Source organism: Pyxicephalus adspersus, chromosome 4 (assembly GCF_032062135.1).
Source record: "Pyxicephalus adspersus chromosome 4, UCB_Pads_2.0, whole genome shotgun sequence".
Lineage (NCBI taxonomy): Eukaryota > Metazoa > Chordata > Amphibia > Anura > Pyxicephalidae > Pyxicephalus > Pyxicephalus adspersus.
In genome coordinates, this window is record NC_092861.1 from 129,874,859 (window position 1) to 129,890,042 (window position 15,184).

At 36.1% G+C, this 15,184-nt stretch overlaps 1 long non-coding RNA gene across 1 annotated transcript; it reads right to left on the bottom strand.

Moving 5' to 3' along the window:
* Positions 1-5,015: 5,015 nt before the first annotated feature.
* Positions 5,016-12,200, bottom strand: LOC140329379 (uncharacterized). The gene is made up of 4 exons (XR_011920476.1): positions 11,848-12,200; positions 9,808-9,939; positions 8,999-9,148; positions 5,016-8,512 (listed from the first exon to the last, which is right to left on the bottom strand). It is a non-coding gene; the product is annotated as an uncharacterized lncRNA (long non-coding RNA).
* Between the last annotated feature and the right edge of the window lie 2,984 nt (positions 12,201-15,184).

Consider the following 15,184-nt stretch of genomic DNA (forward strand, 5'->3'; position numbering starts at 1 on the left):
TGAATGATGATGGCTGGTTTAAAGTGTGATGTATATATGATGTATACATACTTTATTTTACCACTTTCCCACCCTCCATCATTGGTCATTGACAGATTATCTGCTATTTCAGCATAATAAGGCTTTCTTCTTTATTAATCGACACCCTGAGATTATGTAATTCCTGCACATTTCTACAGATGCTAAAATACCAATTCAATACAAAATGCAAAAGATATTGGCAGATAAGACATGCACATTCTTCCTCCTAGCATTTTTTAGACTATGCAACTGTGAATACTTAAAATGTACATACTCTTAACAAGTAGTAAGCAAACTTAAAAAAAAAAACCCTCACCAACCTCTGTAGCTGCAGCCACTGTGCCTAATTTCATTCTCAAAGTCTGCAGCAGAAACTTCTCAGATTCACTTGCAATTTCACTCTGTAGTTTTGCTTTCTCCCTGACAATCTTCTAATCTCTATTTATTATAAAATATGATAATTTAATGATTTTATTGTGACTTTTGCAGCTTACCGTAATTACTTTACATCATTTGCAGCAAAGGAGGTCAGTGAGGGATTGTTTGAAAGTTTTTTTTCTTATGTCTTAAGATAGAAATGGCCTGGCGATGGTTCTGCTTTATTTGGCCATGCAAGCTCCTCCGAGATCAGACGTCACTTAGCACAACTGGAGAAGCTTCTAATCTCTTGCTCATGATTGTCATTAAACTCTATGAGCAATGGTCCAGTTGTGCACTTGTGGTATTAGATTGGTGGTATTGGAATTTTCACCAGGAATATTGCAATGCTTTCCCACGTCCTGTTTGATCCTTTGCAGGTGAACATTGATCCTTTGCAAAGTAATATTCTTTCCAGTGTTTAGGAAGGATTACATTTATCCTGTTTCTTCAGTTTTTCCTATTGAGCAATGACATACGTGCCTAACCATCTCTTAAGTACTAAGCCCCAGCTCCAAGTTCCTCCACTTGTAGGTTTGAATGTAAATGTCTTTGTTTCAAAGACACCTGTAAATGTGCTTGTATCATTTTACAATTTTTTGCCGATTTGAAATGAAAGATTATGCATGGAGCTCAGAGCTACTGCGTTCTATACATCATCCAGGTAAATGAGTCATTCATGATTATTCAAAGTGAAGATTTATGGGCATGATCTATTAACCTGGCTCAATTTAAAACTGTGCATAGGTCAGGTTGCAGATATTTATATTCAAAGGATGAAGTGAAGAACAGGCAATCACTCAAGGGAAGTTAATTTGTATTCAATACCCAGAATCCCCAGCAGCAAAGAAAATGCTAAAGTCTGTAAAATGTGCAGACACCCTGACAAAATTGATTGTTAAATGCAGTGTTTTAGTAGAAGTCATAATATTGTATAACTATGGCAATTATAAATATCACCGCACTAATTTTGCCAAATTTATTCATGGCATGTTTAATTTAATATGCGGTTTCATTCTTTTTACAGAACATAACAGATAATCAAGTAACAATAATTTTAAAGTAAATATAGGGAAACAAAAAGAAGTGAAGTCGGATGTGTTTGTGGCATTTCCAGCCCCAGCACCTGTCAGAAGCTACAAAGTAGAGAGGACTGCTGGTATACAAAAATGGTGGATAGAAGGGCTGCTGGTGGAGGAGGGTGGGAAGGGAGAGCTGGTGGAATAAAAAGATTAAGAACTGGGGAGTAAAGCAAGGAGGGTGGGGGACAAGGATGTTGGAATAGAAAGATAAAGGTTGGGTAGTTGTGTGTTAGAGTGCTGGGAAAGTAATATATGGAAGCTGCAGGTAGAGCCAGATAGGAGTAGGACAGGGCAATTAGAAGCAGGGCTACTGGGTGAGCAGGACAGGAGGCAACATTGTTGGACAAGAAAGATTGAGGACAGGGTTGTTGGGTAAGGAAGATAGAAGGGCATGGCTGAAAGGTGAAGAAGATGGGGCTGCTAGGAGCGGAAGACGAGAGGGTATGGTAACACTGAAAAGTAGATGAGTGGGCAGGACTGCTTTTTGAAGAAGATGGGAGGAGAGGGCCTTTTGAGCAAAAAAATAAAAAGGCTTCTGAGAGTAAAACTGAATGGAACAGGCAGTGAAATACATAACAGAAGACCTCAATGAAAAAAATGGGGAATAAGCGACTTAGGGTGCATTTTATTAAAGCTCTCCAAGACTGGATAAAATAGACTATGATGAGAGATCCTGGGTGATCCAGACCAACTGTAATAGATGTCTTAGAAATTGTCTTGGCATTTTTTTTAAATCCTGGACCAGATCCATTCTAGGTTTGCTGGATCATCCAGGTTCTTCCATGACATGTCTTGGAGAGCTTTAATAAATGAGACCATTGGAAATGAGAGTGATAGAGGAAAATTGGCTGCTTCATGCTACCAAAAAGCAAATCTTTGATATTTAGCTCTATTGGAAGCAATACCAGGATTCTGCAGAATACAAACACCACCTGCTCTTTCTGATGTTTTTTGTACTTCTTCACGTCTATTGGACAAGAATGTTCTGTTACCCTCTAGTCTTACACGCTTTTCCAGTTTATTCCACCCCCCACGTTCCCCTTGTTCATTTGGATCGTCTTTGTTTGCCCTGTGTATGTTTTGAGCTTATTTTGAATTTAGCGATTCAAATTGGATGCTTACCAATGTTGCTCCTTTACTCTGCTTAAACCTTTTTTTGTTTTTTGTTTTTTTTTTTTTGTTTGTTGGCTGTTTATTACTAATTATAGGAGGAAATGGTTAAGGCGGAAACCTTACTTTTAGTTTTTGACCCCCTCTCCTCATTAATGATATACATTTTATCGAACATGTTTTGTAGAGAGGGGACATAGGAATTTCAGAGCTCTAATTGTTATAGTAGGACCACCAATTACCTCGAGGTCACAAGGAATGGTAAAGACATGGGGGGTCAAACCTGCTTTATTCTAAAAACTTAAGAATCATTGAACTATGCATTCAGAATGAAGGAGCAATGTGAAATTTTGCAAACCTATTCATAGATACAATAAGTGGCAATCTGGTCATACCGATTTTAATGAGCAGATACTTCACAATCTGAAAACATAAACAACTGAAGAACTAAAGAGAAAATGATTTCTATTGCGTATGAGAAAACAAAAGCCAATTAACTTGTAAATATGAGTTGCTGATGAAAACAGCATTTAATGAGAGATGCCTGCTCAGAATAACAGAAGCATTTCCAGTTACTATATATAAGGTTTATAGTTATTATTCCAGGTATGACAAAAAACAAAAGCTTGTTTATACAGGTTTAACCACTTCTTGACTAGCCAAAATTTCTGAAATTACTGCAGAAATTTGTAATTATCGTAAAAAGGAATAAATTGTAATGCAGAAATATGTACTGCATAAAAAGATTAATTGTGGAATTTCACCTGGAGGCAACTTTTTTTTTTGTTCTTTCTACCTCAGTCTTTCTTGTTTTATCTTTAGATTTTTATCATACTGTGCTGTAGCTTGATAAGTCCCATACTATTTTCAAATTGGATTCTCTCTAATGGATACCACTTTGTTAAGCCACAGTCTGTTACCTTTATTTTGATGTTCCATCTATTATTGCACTCACTGTGTAATTTTTAACGTTTTGGCTCCTTTTTGGCTCTCTCAGGGATTCATTTGTCCTCATTGTTCATGCTTGATGTGTTGTCCCCCCCCCCCCTTTATATGTACTAAGTGTTCCTATATTGTATGTTTAAGTATTCTTTGTGCCTTGCTGATGTACAGTGCTTTTGTATGCTTGCTTGTCCTTTGCCTTTTTTCCTCAATAAAAACATTGTAAAAGAAAGAAGAACATTCAGCCTTTTCACATGGCTCCAAAACCACTAAATTGGGTCTTTATCAAATTTTGTCAATGTGTTGTTTAGGTCTCCTTTTGCTTTTACTGCAGCACAGGCGATCTCTCATTTAGTGATTGGACTACAATGGGTCATTTAACATCATTTATAATGATTGATGCACACTTATAAATGAGCACAATGAGTACATCAATCTGCATTTTGATGCATGCTTACATTTAATATAAAGTGCTTTGTGCGATGCACACTAAAAACGTGCAATAGCACACATTAATGCATGTTGATGTGTGTTTTGAGACATTTCCAGATGAGTGAATGATTCCATTTGCATGCTTCAACAGAATTGGACACATTTTGTGGACACATTTTATGTGCTGTTCACACCTATTCATGACCATTACTTTGGCCATTTTTGTGTATGCAGTAAAAGGTTTATTTATTTGTGGATTTTTACAACAAATAGAATTGAACCTTAACAAGAACCTTGGTCTTATGAAAGGCAGTTAAGACATTATATGATATACTTTGCTCACTATAAATCACTATTTTCAGCTCTTATTATTCTCCTCCTCTAAACTCTCCTGAGCAAGGACTAAACAAGGCTAATGCCAAATCAAATTCAAATACTTACAAAATCCATATTGTATTTATAAAATCAGAGTTGAATTCATGCAGCTCTTTAATATTTGCTTGGAGTATAGCTTTATTTTTTTATTATTATTGTTTGTAACTCTTTTACTGCCAAGCATATACCTCATGCATCATGCGTGTGTCCAATTCTAGGTAGCCAGTCATATAATAAATTTATCAAGGCAATCAAAGGGTTAAAACAGCATCACAGCATCAGCAGCAGCCTTGAGCTACTTTTAATTGTAATTGGTGACCCCTGCACTAAAAGTGCAAGGGATCTGGACGGCAGCCAGGTGTTGGGGTAGAGGAGACTGGGGACACCGTGTCCCTATTCTCCTTCTGCTGCAATCAGGGAGACATTGGTAATCTGTTTAGAACACATGCATGCAGTGAAAATGCACAGACATACATCAGCCTTCTACCGCACTATACATATTACATATTGTGCATGTTAAAGATTTAGGGTCAGTGTTTATGGGTGTTATTCATTGATGCTAAACAGAGAAAGTAGTAATAGTGATTGCTGTGTTTAAAATCAACAGTGATGTATTTTTATTTTATATATCGTCATACTTTCCAAAAACATGGTTTAGAGATACAGTAGGTATTTTGCAAAGTTTCAGAATAGTTTTGTGTGTAAAAAAGAGCACAATGGGCTGAGCCACTATTAGTTACAAATTAGGAAACAGGGCATGGCAGTAAAATATTAAAAAGTAAAGCCAGAAACCACTGCAACTATATTAAATCCATTTAATAAACCCTAATTTGTGCTTCAAATGATATACAACAGTCAGTATCCAGAAAACATCTTTCAGTATCACTTTTGTCAGTACTTTTAAAACCTTTCAACTATGCATCTTTATCTTGCTCTGCTACTTTATAAACAATGACATTTAAACTTCTAAGACATGTTTGTATTTGACTGATAAAGATCAAAAACTGAAATAAAAAATTGACATTTTCTTTTTTTAACAGGCTTTCTGTGAGAAGAGGGACAATGAGAAACAGCAATGAGCCTGCACTGGGGGTGTTTGGGAATTACTCTTCTACATCACAAGCAGGGGTTCTCAGACCTCCAGGATTACAGTCAAAAGTAAGAAGTAGACTAGGGATCAATGTCTGGAAGACTAAAGTTCAGGTGGTCTTAACTCTTTAAATGCATATTGAGGATTAAAAATAGGTTTCGTCTGGAATTAACCTGTAGTTTTTAATATCAATCCAGTTGTTTCCTTAAGGACATACAAATGGTGGCTTGACAGGAGGCTTTTGTGTTGGCAATCTTTTCTAATTTTAAGAGGGACCACTGGTTGAAGAATCTTTTGCAACCAATAGTTCATTTTTCCAGATTTGGGAGAGGGAACTGGTATACTTCCTAGACGAAGAACAGAAATCTAACATCCTCACTGTGATTCATAAGTCATCGATAAGTAGCAAGTTCCAAGAAATGGGGTATAAAATATTGTCAGAACAGGACATCAGAAAAACTACTACTTTTATTACTACTACTACTACTATTGTTTTCCCCCTCTGTACCCAACCTTTGCTGGCATTGTGGGCAAGAACACAGCAGCATGCTACACATATTTTGGTCATGCCCTCCGCTCCGCATTTCCTGGGTTCAGGTAAGATCAGTCATGCATAGGCTCACCACCTTCTACATCCCTAAGGATCCAATTTTTTTTTTTGTTGGGTCTGTTGGAATCTGTTAAAATTCAATTTCCCTACCGACAGAGGGTCTATGGTTGGGAAAAGTTAACGACAATCTGTTAATAAAATACCTCACAGAAACTAAATTCAAATGACATCAAATCCTTTTCCATGCTCCAAACTGAATTTATTATCCCTGATTTCGTTTTTATCAATATCTACAAATACGCTGTTGTATTTCTCCTCATTAAATTTCTGTTGAGGTTCTCTTAAATGATGGATTGTTTAGATTTCTTATTGATATGACCAGGCAATCCAAAAGGCATCTTCTTACTATACCAAACCCTATGTAACAACTTAAACTAAAACTCCTACAGTGTGTAAATAGGAAAATTTGTTGAATATATATTTTACATCAGATTTCCAATGGCATAAAGCCATACTATACAACATTAAAGCAATTAAATATGCTAATCACTGGGAACTTATTCACCATTTAGTACATTGTTGGTATTTTACTCTTTTTAAACGTTTAAAAATGTATGCGCCCCATTCACCTCTATGCGGGAGAAACTGTGGAAAAATAGACTCACTCACATCGTATTAAAACTTATTTTAGAAATTGCAGATTTTCTAATAAACCATAGTCCTGTTATAACTGTACTTCATTTACATTTAGACCAAATACCACTCATTTCTAGAATTCCAATTATCCATCTTCTTATAGCAGCAAAATTAAAGATTTTAAGACTATGGAAGTCACCAGACTCCCCGTCCTTAACAAGAAATATAGCAGACTTGAATCTACAATGCACATACACCAATCTAAAATACACCTCTTCCTACGAAATTGGTCCTCTTGATTGTCTAATTCTAAATTCTGTCTATCAAAGGCGCAATGTTGAATACCTTAGTCGCATATTTAATATATTCTGTTTACCTTTCATATATAGATATGTATCTAATGCTATTTATTGTTTTAGATTTTCCTGTTCAGAATGCTAACAGCTATTCAGTGTTTTTGTTTTGGGTTAAAAGATTGCTTAACTGATATATTATCTACATTGTCTGTGATCTATATACTGTTTTTTATTTGGTTGTTGAAATATGTACAAATACCAAAAAAATCTATTGAAAGGAATACCTCTCAGCAAGTGTACTTTTGACAAATTCAGTGCTTTATGGGGCAGTTGGATATATTTCAGAGAAACTCTGGAGTTTAAGTGTCACCTGGACCCGACCCCTTCTTGGGATTGTATACTATGTATTAATATATGCTCTCTGTGTCTTACTGTACGTGGAATAAATAAGGACTCATCTGATTTTTTTAAATTCCACAAAAGGAACTGTATTCAACGAACTTTTCATATTTTTTTTTCCCATGAACAAGTTTTGTTTGTTTTTTTTTATTTTCTTGTTTTTGCTCCCCTAAGATGATTAATTTGCACAGATCCCCTTTTGATATTTTATGTCTACCTTGTTTATTGAATACTTGAAAACCCTGAAATAAAGAATGTTATATAAAAATAAATAAACCCATCTATGTTAGGCATACCATTTTTAAGAACTCTTTTAGGCTGGGTCTACACGGATATTTTTTAAAAAAAAGCATGTAAACATTCCCACTGCGTTTATATGCGTTTTTATGCACTTTTGTTAGCGTTTTAAAGCTTGCCTTTAAAATGCTGTAAAATGTCTACACTGCGTTTACCCACGTTTTTCCACATTTTTCTGCGTTTTTAATGTGTTTATCTTTCAAATGCTTATAAACGCAGGAAGACATGGAAAAACGTGGGAAAATGCCCCATTGAAATCCATGGAAGCGGTTACCTGTGTTTTTGGGCGTTTGTGGGTGTTAACCCCATGTTTTAATTTTTTTAAATCCTGGTGTAGATTAGCCCATTGGAATGCATGGGAATTTCAAACATTTCAGGTTAAACTCTGGGGAAAACATCGGTGTAGACTAAGCCTTAGGTGGTGACAGCATCTCTTTATCTTCTGCACAATATAATGTTACAAACAAAAATGAAACAAATACTTAAAATATACAATCAGCACACATATACAGTTTGTATCCGATAAACCACAAAACAATATTAGGACTTGCCTTTTTCTGGACATTTTTAGTACAAGGATATTATCTCTATCAAAAGCACCATCACAGGCTACAAAATAGAACACTCCTGATCTGGAAAGAATACATCTATGTCTATAAACTGATTTATCTTTACATCTTTGTAGAACCTTGTTACTGGCAATTAAGTTTACTCTGCACTGGAAATTGCTGAGGCCTTGAATAATTTTGCTTGCCAATTGTCAGGGTTATGATCAGAGGTGAGAAAAGAGCTTTCTGCTGCACTTTAATTGCATCAGCCATCAGCATCTTGCTTAACAACACAGCAAAATTATATGTTGTGAAGTCTGGAAGTACAAAGAAAGAGGTTATCCTAAATGCAAAAGTGTTCATAGAGTAAAAAGGTAAAAACTTTTTTTTTCCAAATTAAACAAAATATAACATATTAAAAAATATATATATATAAAATTCTAAATATACATTATATTCAAAATGATAAAAGCAATCATTTGCTCATGAACTCTTTCATGCCAAGGGTTCATTAGAGCCTTGATGCCCAATTTAATTTAGCATCATTCCACACAAGGTTTTTATTTGTTACATTTGTTAAAAAAGAAACACAAAACTGTTAGTTTATAGACTAACAAAACAACAAACATTTAAAGCATATATATGTTTCCTTTTTTGTAATCAAAAATGTTTTACAGCTATTTTTTTTTACATTTGTGTTTAGTATTATTGTAGCCATCAATACCAATGTTAAACAAAGCCACAATGTCATATTCAAGCTGCAGTGATCTTTGCACTTAACATATTTTTGTAAATGAATTTACCTTGCATATGATTACTGGTTCATAGCTATCGATCACATATTGGGGAACCATTCTGATTTGTTCTCAATCCTTACTGGGGACTAAATGTTCAGTGGAATGATGTAGTAGTATTTCTTCAGCACTGAGCATCACGTCACATTAACCTACAGACTTTTGAAAGGAAAAGGTTAAGCAATTAAAAATTCTTTTAAAATGGTAAACAATCACATTTTATTAGTTGTCAAAAATACATGCACTGTGCTTTATTTTATTTTATTATTAATACTATTAATAATAAACTGTATTTATATAGCACCAACAGATTATGCAGTGCTGTACAATAAATAGGGGTAGCAGACAGGCAGTGACACAGGAAGAGAGGACCTGGCACAGAGTACAGTCATGTCACAATTACGTGATGCATACACGTACACATAATAAAAAGTCACCAGGGAAGCTCTAACTTAGATTTTTACAGATCTTCTTGTATAAAGTCTATGAGCAGAGTATATGTCAGTAAAACATTTTTTAAGGATAGAATATTTAATACTTGCTTATAGTCAAAAATGTTACTATATATAAACAGTCTTTATTGGGGATAATAAAGGAAGGGTAATAAAACACTGCCACTCCTAAAGGCATATAGCATCCAGTTGTGTGAGTATATGTCAGATTTGCTCATGTGATTTTTAAACAGGTCTTGGTATTAATGGGCTGTAATAAAAGATTTTAATGGGTTAAAGTGGAATAAAACACATTAGTGGGTGGTGAGCTTCTGACACAATCAGCATGTACGCTCAGCATAATTGCCTATTATAGTACAGACTTACCCTGTGTGAACCACCTAGCAAGGACAATGGGTCCAGGACCTGTAATCAGAGGTAGCTGTCATCTTCACTATCGACTCCACAGCAAACTTCCAAGAGGACGGTGATCCTCTTTGGCCAGTGATAATGTAACTCCTGCACATACGCAAAGGTTGCATTGTTTCTGGAGGATGGCACACAGAGCCAAGCTATACAAACATGACACATACATTGTACAATGTAGAGCTAAAACAAAAAAACAACAGGATCCAGGGCTTTATTTTTTTTGGACAAGAGATACATTGCATGTCTCTTTTCTCAATTAGTCACTACCTTCTGGTGACTTTGCTTTTGAGTTTAGGTCCATTTCAAGCCATGTTTTTTTATATGTCAGTAGTTATAGCGATGTCAGCAACTTTGGCCTGTGTATTTATAGGAATGCTAGCTAAAAAATGCAGTGTGCAGCACAAAACAAAAAAAAAAACTGCACAATAATGATTACAAAATGCAAGACTGTGTAAGATGCTTTTAAAAGCACTGAATTTTAATGCTAGTGGAGACAAGACCTTACAGATCTTGGTTCATTAGGTTTCCAGATGGCTGTTTGATATTGGAAACCTTACCTGAAATCAACCTTGATAAAAACAGACTGGCTGTCAAAATAATACGCAGATCTTGTGAAGAAAAAAAGATAGGTCAGCTATATGCACATTGCATAAGAAGATATCAACCACTCCATTTAGTTAGGGCAGTATGATTTGTAAATACAGCCTTATGTACACAAGGCATGGTATAAAATTGGATTTAGGCAACAAATTGCCTACCGTGTGAATAGCTCATTGTTGGGTGGAATGGTGGCTGCAGATGATGGAAGCATCCTTATTCTGCTTTAAGGTCCTAGGTAGTGTTGGTCGAATATCTCACTATTCGATTCAAAAGCTATTCAATCGAATAGTGAGATATTGTTCGGTCGATCGAATGCCGAATTCGAACACCGTTGAAGTCAATGGTGGGAGAATTCGGGTTATTTTTAGGGACTATTAAGGGCTGCAAGAACAATCAGATTGCTCTTGCAGTCCTTTACTAGTTGTATGTGTTCTTGGATAGAATTTCTCTATCCAAGAACACAGGGCACTAGATGTGATGGATGGGGAAACTTGTCATGTGACCGTGGGAACTGAACTGCATATGAACTCTGCAGTTCCACTACAATCCCCGGGGCACTACAGGTTAATCTGTAGTGTCCCGGGGATTGCACACTCTTCTCAATGATTGCAGACTTGATAACCTGAAAAAAAATAGTTAAATAAACACAAACATTAAATAAATTAATTTAACATTAATTTTTTTTAACAAATTTTTTATCTGAACTTTTGCGGTCAAATCTCGTTTTTTGTAGTGTCGGGTCCATCCGAATTCGAACAGCCATATTCGGGTCGAATATAAGAACAACCTGAATTCGAACACCAACACTAGTCCTAGGTTTCCTTTTTTTATCAAAAGCACCTGCAAAGACATTGTGTTCAAACTCTATTGTTAGATTAGTGGCCTTTTAACTAACTGTAATATCTTTGTATTACTACACTAGGACACGAGACATGAGAAAAATAAAGAGGCTTCTATTTATTTACACCTGGAAGTCCTAAATACTTGGCTGATTCAATTGCTACAATTATTCATAGGCCTCTGTCCAGGAACAAGCAAGCAAATCAGAATTTCCTAAGCTAAGCAATGGTAGCACCTACAATTTTTTTCAGTATGAGAAGCCACTTTGTCTTCGTGAATTGGAACTTCTTGGTAGACACAAGCAGATATGCTGCCAGTCTTGCACCTGCCCAACCAAACCAGTCGAAAGTCCCCAAATCTCTGACCCTTCCAATTATTTTTCCCTGGATAGAAATCCTATTGCTTTTACTCAACTGTTCATACACACAATACAGCCTATGTACTTTTGATCAATATTTACAAAAACATCAAATCTATTCATAACTGATCAAAACCCAAAAACTGCTGAATACCCTTTAGATTTCATTTTTTTTCATAGGATGGGAAGTGAAAACTTGCCTGTATGTATTTCCCTCACACAGGACTAATGGGCACAGGCTTCTTTTCTTCTTTCTTCTTCAAGGTTCTGCGTATGCCAATCTCATGAACATGCTAACAATATTAAGAAAAAAAAAGGGACAGCTAAATAAGTTGCTTCTCACAGTAATAAACTCTTCAGGCTTAAATGATGTCTGATCCTCTTCTGGGTCTGCTTGTAGATATGTGCAGGTTTTGTGTTAAATCTGTCTCCATCCACTGCACTGCTCAGCTTGCTGACCTCTGCTTTCTGCTCCTACATCATTAAATGGAAAGAATTTCTCCTGTTTTTGCCCTTGAGGGATTCTTGTTCTTTCTTCTATTCTCCAGAAACATTCTGCAAGTGAATACACATTGAAGTCCCTTAAACATACAATATGTTATCAGCTGCAAGTATACATCAAGGAATGCAGGGCAATGTGCAAAATACTGTAAAACATGCAACTAATGAGCAATTATTTTTCATTATCGTATCGTATCGTATTCATATATTTTACCATTGCTTTCTGAACTGCCTTAGTAAGCCAAAATGTGTAGGATGAACATTTGTTATCATATCTGTAATTTTCAGACTAGTTTTAAAGAAGGCTTAAAGAAGCAGAAGATCTCTACCTAGAACTATCAGTACTGGTTGGTGGGAACCCATTACAGGCATGGATCAGTAGAAAAATGCTCGGATTCTCTAGCTGTAGTGCATTATACATCATACATTACACTTTTTGTGTTGCCAGGAATAAAAATCCAAAGGCACTTGAAAATGACCACTACTGTATACAATGGATCACAAATTTCAGAAACATTTTAGGCACTTGCTAATGGAAATAGTATCATAAACATATCTGACTTTTAGGAGATTGGCTACTCTCAGCTAGAAAGCAGGGTTATTAAAGAGGTAAATTTTTACAGAATTATCCACCGTGCCTATAAAAGTTGTGGAAAAGTCTTTTAGAAAGAATGAAGACCATAGAGAAAGGAATTTGTTCTACATAACAATGTGTAGTAGTGTCTTCTACTTCACTGAATTCAATGGGAAATTGTCATAGACTGTAGGAAGACAGCAGACTCTGCAAAAACTTAACTGCCCACCCATGTGATGCTAGACAGGCATAGAGGAAACTAATTACTAACACTAAAAACTTGTGAGCAGGTAGGTTGTTTATTGAAAGTAAAATATATGTCTCTTCTGAAATAAAACATACTCACCTGCCTGTTCGTAATCTTCCAAGTATCCTGACATACCCCTTGCTGCTGGGAATTATCTACCACCCACATGCGTAATTCTGGGCTGGTTAAGATGGCCAAAGAAACAAACCCAGAAGGCTGGGTAAAGACGGCATTGCTGGAAGAAGAGGTGTTGGTTTATTTTGTTACAGAAGGGATGTGTCCTTTCTACAATTCACAACCTGCCTGTTTGCAACTTTTTTGATGTTTTATTCCTCTATAGGTTATCATTTTAGAGTTGCATATTTCTGGATATTTGACAAGGTCTATCAAACATTAAAGGATATTTTCTTTAGGGATTATTTACATCTTAGGGTTGCATTAAAATACACTTATTGTGTTGCACCAAAGCAGCTCAGTCTTAACCTTTAATTATAATAAACCACAACATTAGATGTGCATGCATGTGGGTGCATTGCTGCCAATGTATTAGTGAATTAGGGGGCCATTTCAAATTAATGGTTCCTATTGGTACAAATGACTATAATGGCTAGCTGTACAGGCCAATTAAAATAAGGAGGCAGAAGTACTGTTTATAACAGCTCATTATCTATTATCCTACCACTCAATGACGGAGACTCATATATATATATACACACATATATATATATATATATATATATATATATATATACATACATATACATATGATAATGGTATGTTTTTACTCAGCTCCAGGAAGAAACTGTAAGGGTGAAGAAGTGGTCAGAGGTGTAACGTATTTATACACATGCAACCATGTAAAAATCTAATGACACCAACATGCACAGCTAGTGTTTCCGCAACTCTTTACACTCCAATTAGCTTTTAGCATCCAGAGTTGAAGGTCATGAATTTATTGTGGGGACATATCAGGGAGCATTAAACACTTGCATAATCTTTGCCCCTAAATCAGACAGCATGGTGCTTGGTGTGGGTGGTTGGATAGAATAAATGTGACTGCCAGAACAAAAATGTAAAAAACTGAAAATATACAGATCTTATTGCATTGATCTTAAACTCACCGCTATTAACACAATTTTTTTTTTATAGTGAGGGGCTTAAATTTAGAGAGTCAGTGACAGCTAGCACCTACAGTATCCAAAAATCAATTTTAGATTTCTGGGTGAGGCTCAAAACCTATGATGACACTGTCACAATCAATGAATCTGGGCCATTAGGATAAGAAAGAGAAGCTGTAAGGGCTTAGCTAGCAGAACAACCAGGCAAAAGGAATTAAAATTAAAGGATAAAAAACAAGAATGCAGACCAAGTCATAATTCAAATGCATCATTTTATGCTTGGCTGAAGCATACTGTTAAAGGGTATCTGTAAAGATTAAGTGTAGAAGGAAACGTGTAATCCAGGGAAGGTCATCCTTACACTAGGGTTAATTAAACATCTGAAGGGTACTCAGGACATTTTTCACATAGGAAAAGGACAACCTCTCCACTGAGAGGGAGCATCATGCACTCGACATTTGAGACCACAGCCAAGGATTGCGCCCAAATTAATATTATTAAAAAGGATTGATATAGTGCCAACATACCACGCAGCACTGTACATTAGGTAGGAGTTTCATGACAGGCAGATACAGACAGTGACACAAGAGGAGGAGAGGACCCTGCCCTGAAGAGCTTACAATGTAGGAGGTGGGGGAAGTATCACACAAAAGGAGGGGGGATATGGAGTGTTGGGAAGTAGTGAGGGTTTTAAGAGACAGAAGATGGGTAGGCATGTTTGAAAACATGGGTTTTGAGTGATCTTTTAACCTCCTGGGCGTTACACTGATGTCTAGATTTCTGTACCAAAAGCGTTACACTGTTTTTCATGAAATTTTTTTTTTTACATTTTAGACCTGTAAGTTACAGAAATATGTCCGAATAGGGGTCTAGTAGATATAATGAATATAAAATCGGGCTTAACGGCAAGGTGGTTAAAGGAGCAGAAAGTAAGAGCAACACAAAAAGGGTGAGGAAGACCATTCCAGAGAATTGGGGCAGCTGTAGAAAAGTCTTGGAGCCGTGCGTGTTATGAGGTTATGAGTGAGGAAGTCATTAGTAGGTCATTGGAGGAGTGAAGAGAGTGGCTAGGGGGGTAGTTTTCTATTGGGTGAGAA